A 13,228-nucleotide genomic window follows, 5' to 3' on the forward strand; every position below is an offset into this window, starting at 1 on the left:
ACCCCTAGCCTCAAGTGATCCACCCGACTCAGTCTCCCAAAGTGCTGACAATTACAGGCATGAGCCATTGTGCCCAGCCTTTTAGAATGATACATGTTGAAGTATTTAAGGATGAAGTTTCATAATGGCTACAACTTAATCTCCAATGGCTAAGACACACACACACACACACACACACACACACACACACAAACACATAGAGATTGATAAGTCACACCTTCTGTTTTTAATGCAGACTTCTTTTGATGAGACAATAGAAGAAATCCATACATTTACCTCGTCTGCTTTATCATAAGGAGGAGATTTCCCAAGTCCTGAAGGTTTTATTTAAGTCATGAGAATAAAATCATGTTGGAAACATTTTATCTTCCTATTAAATATGTTTCTTAAAAGAAAAAACTTTCTAGAAATAAAGACTTATTAAGAGTCAAACTGCCCTTCTAAATGACGTATGCAGGAGGCTGGAGAGCTGAGTTAAGGATCTCTTTCAATTGCATTTGATCAATTACTTTCTTTGTTCTGCTAGCTACAAGCAACTGTACATACTAGCCATTAGGTTAGCATGTCTTTACAGAACAAATGGCAGTCTTTTGCATATTCTTTTCTTTATGTTCTATATGAAGAATATAATCAATTCTAAATGACCTTTGCAAATTCAGGCGTCCCCTCAAACCCTCAGCTAGGGACGGGACCCCACTTCTGATTCTTCGAATTGACTGGCACCTTCCATTGGTCCTGAATGACATAAACCTCTACAGTCCACCTCAACTCTATCCCATGTCCTAATCTACTTCATCTCTTTGCCCAGACTAGTTTTCACAGCTTCCTGCTCATTCGTTCACTCCACCCTGGGTCTCTAGGAGAGGAAAGAAATCTACCTGATCTTACCTCTTTCCCTCTATAACATGCTATGAATAGGGGCCTTGGAGTCCCAAAACCTAAGTGCAAAATTTTAAGTTATTAGTTACTTCACTAGTGTAATAATACTGTCCTTGTAGAATTACTGTGAGGGTTAAATTAGTTAATACATGTAAAGCATATAAAATAGTGCTATTCAAAGGGTATTTTTGAACCTACATAGTCCAAAAATTGCTTGCTATTAGCCTGAAACTAGATAGGCATAAAAGTATAGAATGATTAGAAACAAACTAATCAAATATCCATTGGGTTGATGTTTATAAATCAGGAAAAAAGTTCATTGGGGACATTAAAAGCTTTAAATGTTGATATATACAACATGTATTCAAAGTGTACATAAAGGAAGGGCTGGGCATGGTGGCTCACACCTGTAATCCCAGCATTTGGGGAGGCCAAGGCGGGAGGATCACTTGAGGTCAGGAGTTCGAGACCAGGCTGGCCAACTTGGTGAAACCCTGTCTCTATTAAAAATACAAAAAATTAGCCAGGCGTGGTGGCACATGCCTGTAGTACCAGCTACTCAGGAGGCTGAGGCAGTAGAATCACTTGAACCTAAAAGGTGGAGGTTGCAGTGAGCTGAGACTGAGCCACTATACTTCAGCCAAGGAGACAGAGTGAGACTGTCTCAAAACAAAAAAACAAAGTGTACCTAAAGGTCCTTAAAATGGGGAATCACTATTTCACTCATAACTTTTTGTGAAGTTATGACTGTTAAATAATATGAAGTTATTAGTATAATTTTCTATATTAATCACTTTACATACACTTTCAACAGACATGTATGGAGGGAATAGAGGGGTGGGGATGAAGGGGAGGGGATGGAGGAGAGTGGATGAAGGGGAAGGGAGAGGATGGAGGAGAGGGGATGGAGAGGAAGGGAGACGATGGAGGGGAGGGGAGAGGTTGAAGGGGAAGGGAGAGGATGGAGAAGAGGGGATGGAGGGGAGGGGAAGAAGGGGAAGGGAGGGGAAGAAGGGGAAGGGAGAGGATGAAGGGGAAGGGAGAGGATGGAGGGGGAGAGGACGGAGGGGAAGGGAGAGGATGGAGGAGAGGGGATGGAGGGGAGGTGATCAAGGGGATGGGTGGGAATGGAAGGTAGGGGATGGAGGGAAGGGGTGTCAGAGCTGGTTTCTTCCTGGAAGCTCTAAGAGAGGGTTCATTTTCTTGCCTTTTCTGGCTTCTAGAGGCCATCTGCTTTCCTTAGCTTGTGGCCCTTTCTTCCATGTTCTAAGCCAGCAATAATGGGTCCAGTCCTCACATCATGTCACTCAGATCTTTTGTATCTGGGTGGCAGGACGCAGGGGAGAGCAGACAGGCGTCCCTAAGATGCTCTCAATTCCCTGATCGGGAGGGAATGCACTCAGCTCCCTCCTCGTCCGAATTTTTTTCCTATGAGTTTGAGGTTCTTGGGCTCCCTGGTCCCAGGAATGGGGAAGAGGCCCTGGTGGCGTGGTGAGCTTACCTGTCCAGTAAATATCCAATGCCACATTTTCATCCTAGGTGAGGAGAGGCCCTATCATCCTCTCTTTCCCTGCCCTGTCTTCTCCTGAGAAGGGGAACCTATCAGCAATCTGAGCTCAGAGGCTCCCTAAGAACCAGGCATGAGCTTCATCCATTCACACTGATTAACTGGTTACAGCTTGAAGACAAGAGAACATTCACCCATTTTTGTTTGCTCCCTGATATGTTGGTGACCCTTGGCAGCTTTCAGACTAAGATTCAACCCCAGAAGGATCTGGAAAGCCTGGAACATGCTGACTTCCACCAAGCCAGGAGCTCCAGTGGACACCTTTGTCATCTGTTTGGGTAACACCAAGTTATTTCTCAACCTAGTTAGTAAATGGCCCTGCTGTCATTCTGAAGGACTGGCAGAATGTCCAATCAAAGATTTTTGCTGCTCTTGGTCTAGAAGTTTTGGACATTAGCCCTCAGGTTATGAGGATCTGGTCCTGACCGTCCAATGGTGAGATTGTGTAGGTGGGGACAGGGCAGGAAGAGAGAAAGAGTGGTAACAGGTGAGGCAAGACTCTAGCTTACCAGTTAAGAATTGGGTGCTGAACTCAGACTACCTTGTTTGGAATTCTAGTTCTGTTGCTGTATAGGCTTAAGCACTCTGTGCCCATTTCCACACTTTAAAATGGATATATACCTACCTCATACTGTTACTGCTGTTTCTGTGAGGATGGTTTTGTAGGGCCAAGGGAGACTTCTTGTTTGCCCAATTAAGCTTCACTGAAAAATCAACTCACAACAGATTAACTGGAGACAAGGCACACAAATTTTATTAACATGTACACAGGTCGAACCACAGGGTGATCACCCACCCCTCAACAGTGTTCAGAAGCTTATAGACCGTCTTGGCAAAACAGGTTATAAGAGGGGAAAGAAGAGGAATTATGTAGCTGGGGGGAGCAATAACAGATTACTAGGGAGAATGAATTGATTCAGGAACAGAGACGAACTTGTATATTATCTTGTTAAAGGGTCTGTCAGGTGTGATTGTATTCTTTGTCTTACATAGAGGAAACGAAAAATACAATTGGTCCTTTTGGTTGGTCTCGATCTTAGGAATATAAGGAAATTTCAACTTCATCTTTGGGAGAGTCAGTTGTGGGGAAAGTCAGAGAGACTGTGAGGCTTTTCTAAAACAACTTTTGGATAAAAAACAAAAACATTTTTGGGTAGTGGTTTCTGAGATTTAACAGCTGATATTTACTAAGCACTTCCTAATATTACTGTTGTTTCATTCTGGGTGGCATTCAGCTCCTGAGGGAAACAGGGCTCTGAATGGATACTTCCTCAGCAATTAAAATAGCTCTTTCTCTGGTTATTACTATGACTTCTCTGCCTCTGTGCTCCTTCAGATTAGATTAAATCAGAAAACAAGCAGGAGTGATCAGACGCCTGAGTGGAAGGGAGGCTGGAGACCTGGATAGCAGTTTGGATTTCTGCTCCCAAGACTGTCCGTGAGACCTGCAGAGCTTACCCAGGAGCAAATCCAGGATATGGGGCCTGGGACTGAGACAATTTGGGGCAATCTCTTTAAGGAAAAAATATACAGAATCACGAGTATAAGACGAGGCAGTAGCACACAAACATATTGCTGGGATGCTCCTGGAGAAATAGCTTTGAAGCTTAATCCTCCTTAGCTCCAGAGTGAGTTCACTCTGGCTAATATGGTTTGGGTGTTTCTCCCCTCCAAGTCTCCTGTTGAAATGTGATTCTCAGCCTTGGAGGTGGGGCCTGGTAGGAGGTGACTGGATCATGGAGGTAGATCCTTCATGAATGGTCTGGCACCATCCCCTTGGTGATGAGTGAGTTCTCGTCCAGTTAGTTCACATGAAATCTGGTTGGGTAAAACTCTGGGACCTCCTCACCCACCACCCCCTGCCTATGCTTTGCTCCCAGTCTCTCCATGTGATGCCCTGCTCCCCACTTGCCTTTCATCATGATTGTAAACTTCTTGAGGCCCTCACCACAAGGAGATGCTGGCCCCATACTTCTTGTACACCTGCAGAACCATGAGCCAATTCAACCTCTTCTCTTCATAAATTTCCCAGTCTCAATATTCCTTTATAGTAATGCAAACAGATGAACACACTGGCTAATTTCCAAGGTCCCTATGAGGAGCTCGGTAAGTGTCCTCTCTGTACAGAGCCTCAGAGATTTCATCAGCCATTTGATGGATCTTCATCAGAACGTGGGCCCCGCACTGGACAGTTCCCAGAGAGGTTTGCCTGCCCCCTTGGGAGGACTGAAAGTGTTAGGGGTGGGGCTGTCTCTGCCCTCAGAAACTGCCCTAGGACATCCTGGGAGCTGTACAGTCTATGGGATGAGGTTCCCCAGCTTCAGCAACCTTTCCCAGAGAGAGAAGCTGGCTGACCATGATGTGATCATAGGCACATAATGCATGACTTCTTAACAATGTAATCTTGGGCAAGCCACCTCTTTGATCTTCAGATTCTTTAACTGGGTAATAAAAATAATGCTATCCTCATAGCGTTGTTGTTGGGAATAAGCACATGTATGAAACTCTAAAGCCCTATGTAAAAGTTGGTTCTATTTCACCGCCCTCAGCAAGCCTAGTCCGCAGGTGAGAAATGATGGTACACAATGGGGCAGTGAGAAGGACACCTTCATCTCTCTCTCCACAGGTCACTGAAGCATCTCTACAGGCTCAGCCCACACAGCTGCCCAGCCCTGGAATTTCTGTCCATCTGGATACAACACTTGGATGACATCAACTTGTCTGCATTCTTCATCAGTCTGAGACTGATTTGTAACAATCTTTCTTGGGCAATTAAATTATCTTCATCATGATTACAGCAGAATAATAACCACATGAGAAGTTGGGACTCCCCAAGTGGAGTTTGAAGAGTGGTCCTTGCACCAGCATCCACTGGGGCAAATGCTCAAAGCGCAGGTCACCTATCCCAGCCCAGGCTAACTGAATCAGAAAACCTGCAGCCCCAACAAGCTGAGATTTTTCTGATGCACACCGAAGTTTGAGAAACACTGGTTTCCAAACATTACATAATAGGAAAAGTTGTGGAGTATTTTCTTTGAAAGAGAGTGACTTAAATTTCCAGAAATAAGTGACAATTCGAGGCTAAAGCCCAGTAGGAGGGAAAATAAGCCCTATTTCCAGTTCTAGCAAAGATAACGATTTAGTGGCTTAGGTAAGAAGCTGTGCCCTGATTGTAGCCATCAGCTTAGAGAAATGAGCACTAATAACAGCTAGGAAAAATTAGGCATATGAAATTCAAATGTACTCACAAAAGTAAAATGTTTCCCCTTTAGAATGTGTGGACTAGAATGTATGTAGCAGACATTATTCCAGGTCAACAGAGATTAAATATGCCAATATACCAATTCACGTTGGGATATTTAAATATACAATATTTATATATAAATATCTATTTAATATATAACTACCTTACATATTAAACAATTAAGTTTAAATTTTTAAATATTCCATCAAGTTATCTGCATTTCTCACATAAAACAGTTCTCTAACTTTGATGAGTGGAAGAAATCACTTAAGGAGCTTGCTAAAACATGTATATTCTAGACTCCCTCTCCTCCATTGATTTTTTAGGTCAGGGATCAGTCTAGGGTTTTAATGAGAATTCCAGATGATTTAGAAATGGTGTTAGAAGGGCCAACCTTTGAAAAACAAACTCCTAGGATGAGGCTGACCTCTGCCCAACCACTCTCTCTTCCCCTACCAAAGAAAATCCTCAAGACAACTTATTCAATCAAACTTTTCACTTAGCTGCACACTGAATTAATACTCCGTGACTAATTTAATACAACATACACATTTCCAGAGCCATGAACACAGTAACAATTTTTACTTCCCAGAGTTGAATTTTTTAGAAAGCAATTATTTATTATAAGAGAAACCTTAATAGTAAATTAGCTTAGGGTGGTACTCTGGTCCCGTGATGTGTGAGTACGCGTTTTAATTAAATTAAATTAATTTAATTAAATGTAAATTAAATGCATTAAGTAATGCATTAAATTTCAGTCTCCCGGATTCCTGTGTATGGAACAATATAAGTGGAATAGAGGTTGGTCATGCTTTTTGGTTACTCAATACTTTTTGAGCTCTGTTCCTACTGAAAAGGTGAAGAATGTACCATCCCCAAATATGCAAAATTGGTATACTGATTATTTCGAGTTGAAAACATTTAAGAAATTTTAGTCTCAGAGACAGCTACATGACTTACGTCTTCCTGCAGGCAGAAAGCCATATGGATTCCTCTGGAAGGGGTACCCTTCTCATACCAGGGTTAGAAAACAGCCTTTATCACCAGACTGGGAACTGGGCACTGCAATAGACCTGAATAAATATACTTATGGAAATAACCCTTATCTTCCACTAGTTTCACACACACCCACACACACGTATTTTGTAGTGACTTCCCCAGAAAATTACTGTTCGTAGCCAGATCCCCTTTGTCCTGTCATTGCTTCTCAAGTTTATCATTCTTTGTCTAAAAAGTAAAAAAGCATTTTTCTTTGACCACTTCTTCAGACTTCACTCTCTTGTAAAGATCTCCATCTGTAATTGCCTGACAGGTTCTTCCTGCCCACTGCACAGACAAAACCAATTCATTAAGACCATAATATTGCAGTAGACAAAGAGTTTAATTAATACAGAGTTAGCCAAGAAGAAGGACTAGAGTTATGAATATCACTCAAATCAGTCTCCTGAGAACTCAGAGGACAGGGTTTTTATGGATAATTTGGTGGGCAGGGGGCCAGGGAATCAGTGCTACTGATTGGTTGAAGATGAAATCAGAGGTGTGTGGAAAATGATTCTCCTGTGCTGAGGCAGCCTGTGGGTGAGGGCCACAGGACTGGCTGAGTCATGAATCCCAGGTCTGGGTGGGGTCAGTTGGTTACCAGAATGCAGAGGTCTGAAAAATTCTCAAAAGACCAATTTTAGGTTCTACAATAGTGATGTTATCCACAGGAGCAATTGGGGAAGTCTTGAATCTTGTGACCTCTGGCCACGACTCTCAAACTGTAATGGATTATATAAACTATGCCTACATGGTAGCAGATTTCAGGCTCCTCCCATAATCCTAATTTCATGGCCTTTCATTAGTTTACAAAGGTTCCTAAGAAAGTAGGGAGTTAGTTTTAGAGAGGGACTATTATCACCCTTGCTTCAAAGTTACGCTATAAATTCTTCCCATGGTTAGCTCACCCAAGAATGAGTAAGAACAGTCAGCCTGCGAGCCTAGAAACAAAATGGAGTCAACTTTGCTAGACTTCTCTGTCATAATTTTTGCAAAGGTGGTTTCACATCCATGTACATGTAAAGCTAATACAATTTACATGCTTTTCTCTTGTTAATCTGCCTAGTGTTAATATGGTTTCTAGATCCCGTTGAAAAGCCCACTAAGACCTAAAAAAGTATTGGAGGTGATCCTTGCATCCCCTAAACTACATTTGGGGAACTTCTCTCATTATTCTTGCTTCTCTTCAAGATGGAAGCCCTCCACCAATTTCCCTTAAAACTAGTGCACAAGAATATGATTTTCACTGGGAAGAAGAAAGTACTGGGTGAGCCCAGTCAGCAAAGAGATGCAGCTGGATGATGATGGAGAGATGCCAGCTTTCATAGGCAGCACTGGCAAAGATGTGAGGCCAGAGAGAGTTACCAAATGCAACACAGAGGATCTTTGGTCTTTGGCAAGCACCATTTGAATGGTGTGAGAGCTGAAGTCAGAATCCCAGGGACACAGAATACACTGGAATAAAAAAGATGCTGGTGCTTTTAGGTTTACAGATAGAGCAATCAGGGAAGAAGTTGATGATATAAAGGGGGTAACTGTTGAATCAGGTATGGGAGCAGATGAGAATAATAGCATTATTTTCTTACACTTTATATAAGGCCCACTGATTCCTATTAATAATTCCATGAAAGAAGTATGTAATAGTCCATTCTCATATTGCTATAAACAACTGCCCAGTACTAGGTAATTTATATAGAAAAGAGGTTTAATTGACTGACTATTCCGCATGGCTGGGAAGGCCTCTGGTGAAAGGCAAAGGGGAAGCAAGGCACATCTTACATGGTGGCAAGAGGAAGACAAAGTGAAGGGGAAATGTTATATACATTTCAAACAACTGTATCTCATAAGAACTAAGTCAGTATAACAAGAACAGCAAGGGAGAAATGCACCACCATTATCCAATCACCCCCCACCCGGCCCTTCTTCCAACACTGGGAATTACAATTCCAGGTAAGTTTTGGGTAGGGACACAGAGCAAAACCGTATCAAGGTATTATCTACATTTTATGGGTGAGAAAAGAGGCTGAGAGAAATTAAATAATTTTGCCTTAGGTTATCCAACTGATAAGAGACAGAACAGTAACCAACTGTCTAGCTCCAAAGCTCATAACCTTGCTTCTATACCAGGGGACCAAGAGGTTCAGTAGAATGGCTGGAGTGAAAAAGGAGGCAGAACACCTCATTTACTGGAAGAAAGAAGGGAAGCACTATGTAAGTTTCTAGATTTAATGAAGTAGGAGGAGAGCAAACAGTCTGCTGACAGTGTAGAAAGTAGATGAAAAGTGAGGTGACATTTGAAGATATAAAGTTCCATGCTTTCTATAGCTCTTAGAGAAATTGAATCTGGGGGAGACGTAGGTATTTAAAGAAAGTAGTGACAGTTACTGAGGGACTTAAGGGACTAGATAAGGAAACTACATGGAGATAAATTATGGTGCAGCTGAAGCTGGAAATCATGAATTGGAAGCAGCTCCAGTTCTGACAATTCTAGACTGTTTTCTCTAACAGTGCTCAGTCTCCTAACTGTAGAAGTTGGAGAAATATTCAGCATTTGTTCAATGGATCAAGCAGGACATGAATGCACGGAAATTGAGATTACTGGTAAAAGAGATTTATAAGTGATTGGCTATGGAAATTAAAGCTTATTTAGGAAGAGAAACATAAGGGGGACAGAGCAGGAGACACAAAGGAATTAAAAGACTAGACAGGGCAGAGGACTTTTGATATGGTTTGGCTGTGTCCCCACCCAAATCTCATCTTGAATTGTAGCTCCCATAATCCCCACATCATGAGAAAGACCTGGAGGGCGGTAATGAATCACGGGGGTGGTTACCTTTATGCTGTTCTCATGATAGTGAGTGATTTCTCACAAGTTCTGATGTTTTTATATGGGATTTTTCCTTCTTTTGCTCATTTTTCTTCTCCTTCCTACTGCCATGGGAAGGATGTGTTTGCTTCCCATTCCACCATGATCCTTAAGTGTCTTGAGGCCTCCCCAGCTCTGTCGAACTGTGAGTAAATTAAACCTCTTTGCTTTATAAGTTACTCAGTCTCAGATATTTCTTCATAGCAGCACGAGAACGGACTAATACACGTTTTAAAATTTTAATTTTCAATTTTTTTAGAGACAGGATCTCTGTCACCCAGGCTAGAGTGCAGAGGTACAATCATAGTTCATTATAACCTAGAACTAACCTCTGGGTTCAAGCAATCCCTCCACTTCAGCAGCCTGAGAAGCTGGGACTACAGGCAGGAGCCACCATGCCCAGCTGTGGCAGAGGAGTTTCAACCCCGTTTGCTCAAAATTAATCTTGAAACAAAGATAGAAGCAGCTGTCCATCTTTGGACCAGAAATCTGACCATAGCAATTCAATTAAATTGGGTTTTATTCTATCATATAAAAATGCAATAGGCAGTCCAGGCAGGTTCAGTGGGTCTACAACATCATCAATAATCTAAACTCCTTCTATCATCCTGTTCTTCTTTACTAACCTGTGTGGTTTTCATTTTCATAGTTACCTGGTGGTTACAAGATGGCTGCTGGACTGCCTTCTAAGTAAAAAGAGGAAGAAAGGCAAAGAAGGGCAAACAAAGGGTAAACATTTCTCCCAGTTAGTAAGCTTTCCAAACAGCTCTACACAGGAACTTCCACTCCTATTTCACTGGCCAAATCTATCTCACAGGTGCTCCTAGGGCACCACTGTCTTCTTCAACTAAATCTGAGTGTAAAGAAGTTAGTTGAGCAATAAGCAGTCTGACACACCAGGAGACATTTGTAACCCCAAACCACAATCTCTGGACTGCCAACAAAAAGAGTCAAACTCTGTAAAATATTTCAAGAGACTTATTTTGAGCCAAATATGAGTAACCCTGACCCAAAATACTGCTCTAGGAGATCTTGGGAACATGTGCCCAAGGTGGTCAGGCTACATCTTGATTTTATACATCTTAGGGAGACATAAGACATCAATCAACACATCTAAGATATACACTGGTTCAGTTTGGAACAAGAGGACAACTCCAAATGAGGGCTTCCTGGCCATAGGTGATTTAAAGATTTTCTGATTGGCAATTGATTGAAAGAGTTATCTCAAAACCTGGAATCAATAGAAATGAGTGTCTGGATTAAGATAAGGGGTTGTGGAGACCAAGGTTTTTCTTATGTATAATACATGAAGCCTCCACGTAGCAGGCTTCAGAGAGAACAAATGGCAAATGTTTCTTATAAGATTTCAAAAGGTGCCAAACTCTTAATTCTCTCTGGGATTAGAGAAAAGACCTGGAAGGGGAAGGGGATTCTCTATAGAATGTAGATTTTCCCTTATCAGAAAGTTTTGCAGGGCCATCTGAAAATATGTCAAAGAAATATATATTTTAAAGTACACTAATTTCTTTCAGGGTCCACTGTCATGTTGGTATCTTATTGTTCTGTTAAGGTTTCTGTTTTAATATTAATGCAGGTCAGTTGTGCCCAAAATATGGGCTCAGAAAATGATGCAAGAGACAGAATGAAGGTGAAATTAAAGCACCTGCAAATGGCAGGAGTGGGACCAACAACTAGCAGGGCTATTTGCCCTCAAGGCATGCTTATAAAATAGAGACCAAAATATAAACCAACAAACGTAAAGGAAATAGAGACAAGGGTGGGTACTAAATAAAACTTCAATGTAATTCAAATAAATGATCTGAGATAAGAAAATCAATCCAATCCCAGTAACAAAACAGGATGCTTTGATATAAACAGAAACACTGAAAAGTTAAAAAACAGCTGAAAAAACTTTAAAACTCAACAGAATAAATGGGAAGAGAAAGTTAGGAAAATCTCCCTTAAAACAGAACACCTTAATAATAGAAAACCCATTAAGGAGAGAATAAGGTAGGGAAGGAAACCCTCCCCATTATCGAAGGCCAAGGACTGACACAGTCATGAAATTTTAGAATATTATGCCCAAGAAAAGAGATCTAAATCTTTTACAGAAAAAAAAATGACTGTTGACATACAAAGGTATGAAAATAAAAACTGTTTCCTCATAAAAACACTGGAAGGCAGAGGAAAATGGGAGCAATTTCTTGCAAATGTTAAGAAAAAATACATTAAAAATAACTATTGTGCTGTCCAGGCTAGTCTAGAACTCCTGGCCTCAAGCAATCCTCCTACTTCAGCCTCCTGAAGTTCTGGGATTACAGGCACAAGCCACTGTGCCCAGCCACAAAGAAAACATTTTACTTTATTTGTTTTCAGAGGCAATGAGGCAGAAGTAGGGTCTAGCTCTGTCACCCAGGCTGGAGTGCAGTGGCATGATCTCAGCTCACTGCAACCTCTACCTCCTGGGTCCAAGCAATCCTTCCACCCCAGCCTCCTGAATAGCTGGGACTACAGGTGCATGCTACCATGCCTGGCTAATTTTTTGTATTTTTGGTAGAGACAGGGTTTTGCCATGTTGCCCAGGCTGGTCTTGAACTCCTAAGCTCAAACAATTCATTTGCCTTGGCCTCCCAAGGTACTAGGATTATACAAGTGAGCCACTGCACTCAGCCAAAGAAAACATAATTTATTTTTTATTTTTGAGATAGGGTCTCACTCTATCACCCAGGCTGGAGTGGAGTGGCACAATATCAGTTCACTGCAACTTCTACCTCCTAGGTCTAAGCGATTCTCCTGCCTCAGTCTCCCAAGTAGCTGGGATTACAGGCATGCACCATCACGGCCTGCTAATTTTTATATGTTGGGCAGAGACGAAGTTTCACCATGTTGGCCAGGCTGGTCTTGAACTCATGGCCTCAAGTAGTCCACCCACTTTGCCCTCCCAAAGTACTGGGATTACAGACATGAGCCACCACACCTGGCCTAAAGAAAACATTTTAAAAGAAATGAGTAATTATTAGCTCCAATAATATATACAGAAAAGTACTAAAAACAAGTAAACATAGAATACTATGTGGCTTATTAGAGCATATTTATGGTCATAATAACAAAGACAGCTAATATTGATTTAACAAAAATTTTAGATACGACATTAAAAGGATGGAGGGAAGAAATGGAATGTGAAATAAATTCCTCATTTTCTGAAACAGGAAGTCAAGAGAGGGATTCAGTCAGGGTGGTGGGAAAAACTGTAAAATAGATACAAACCTTCTTGGAAGGCCAGGAGGTTTTTGCAAAAGCCTTGGGGAGGAATGAGCCAAAGGTGGCAGTTCTTATCTAGAGGCAATTAGGCAGAAGTAGGTACAAAGGAAATGTGGGGGAGTTTATCTAAAGAGCTTGTTTACTCATGTGGTCCTAAGACTGACCTTTGAACATCCAGGGGCACATGACTGCTCTCTCCTGGGGGAGGTATCAACAATGTTATTACCCACAAATGGTGTTTGCTTTAGGCCTTGGAACCTGGCCTGTAATCATTAGCCACAAGTATGATGACTCACAGCCTCTGTCATTAAATCTACACTGAAAAAATGCCTGGAGTGCCAGCTGGTCAGGAATGCAGCTGTAACTCTTTACA

This window comes from Callithrix jacchus, chromosome 2 (assembly GCF_049354715.1).
Source record: "Callithrix jacchus isolate 240 chromosome 2, calJac240_pri, whole genome shotgun sequence".
NCBI classification, from domain to species: Eukaryota; Metazoa; Chordata; class Mammalia; order Primates; family Cebidae; genus Callithrix; species Callithrix jacchus.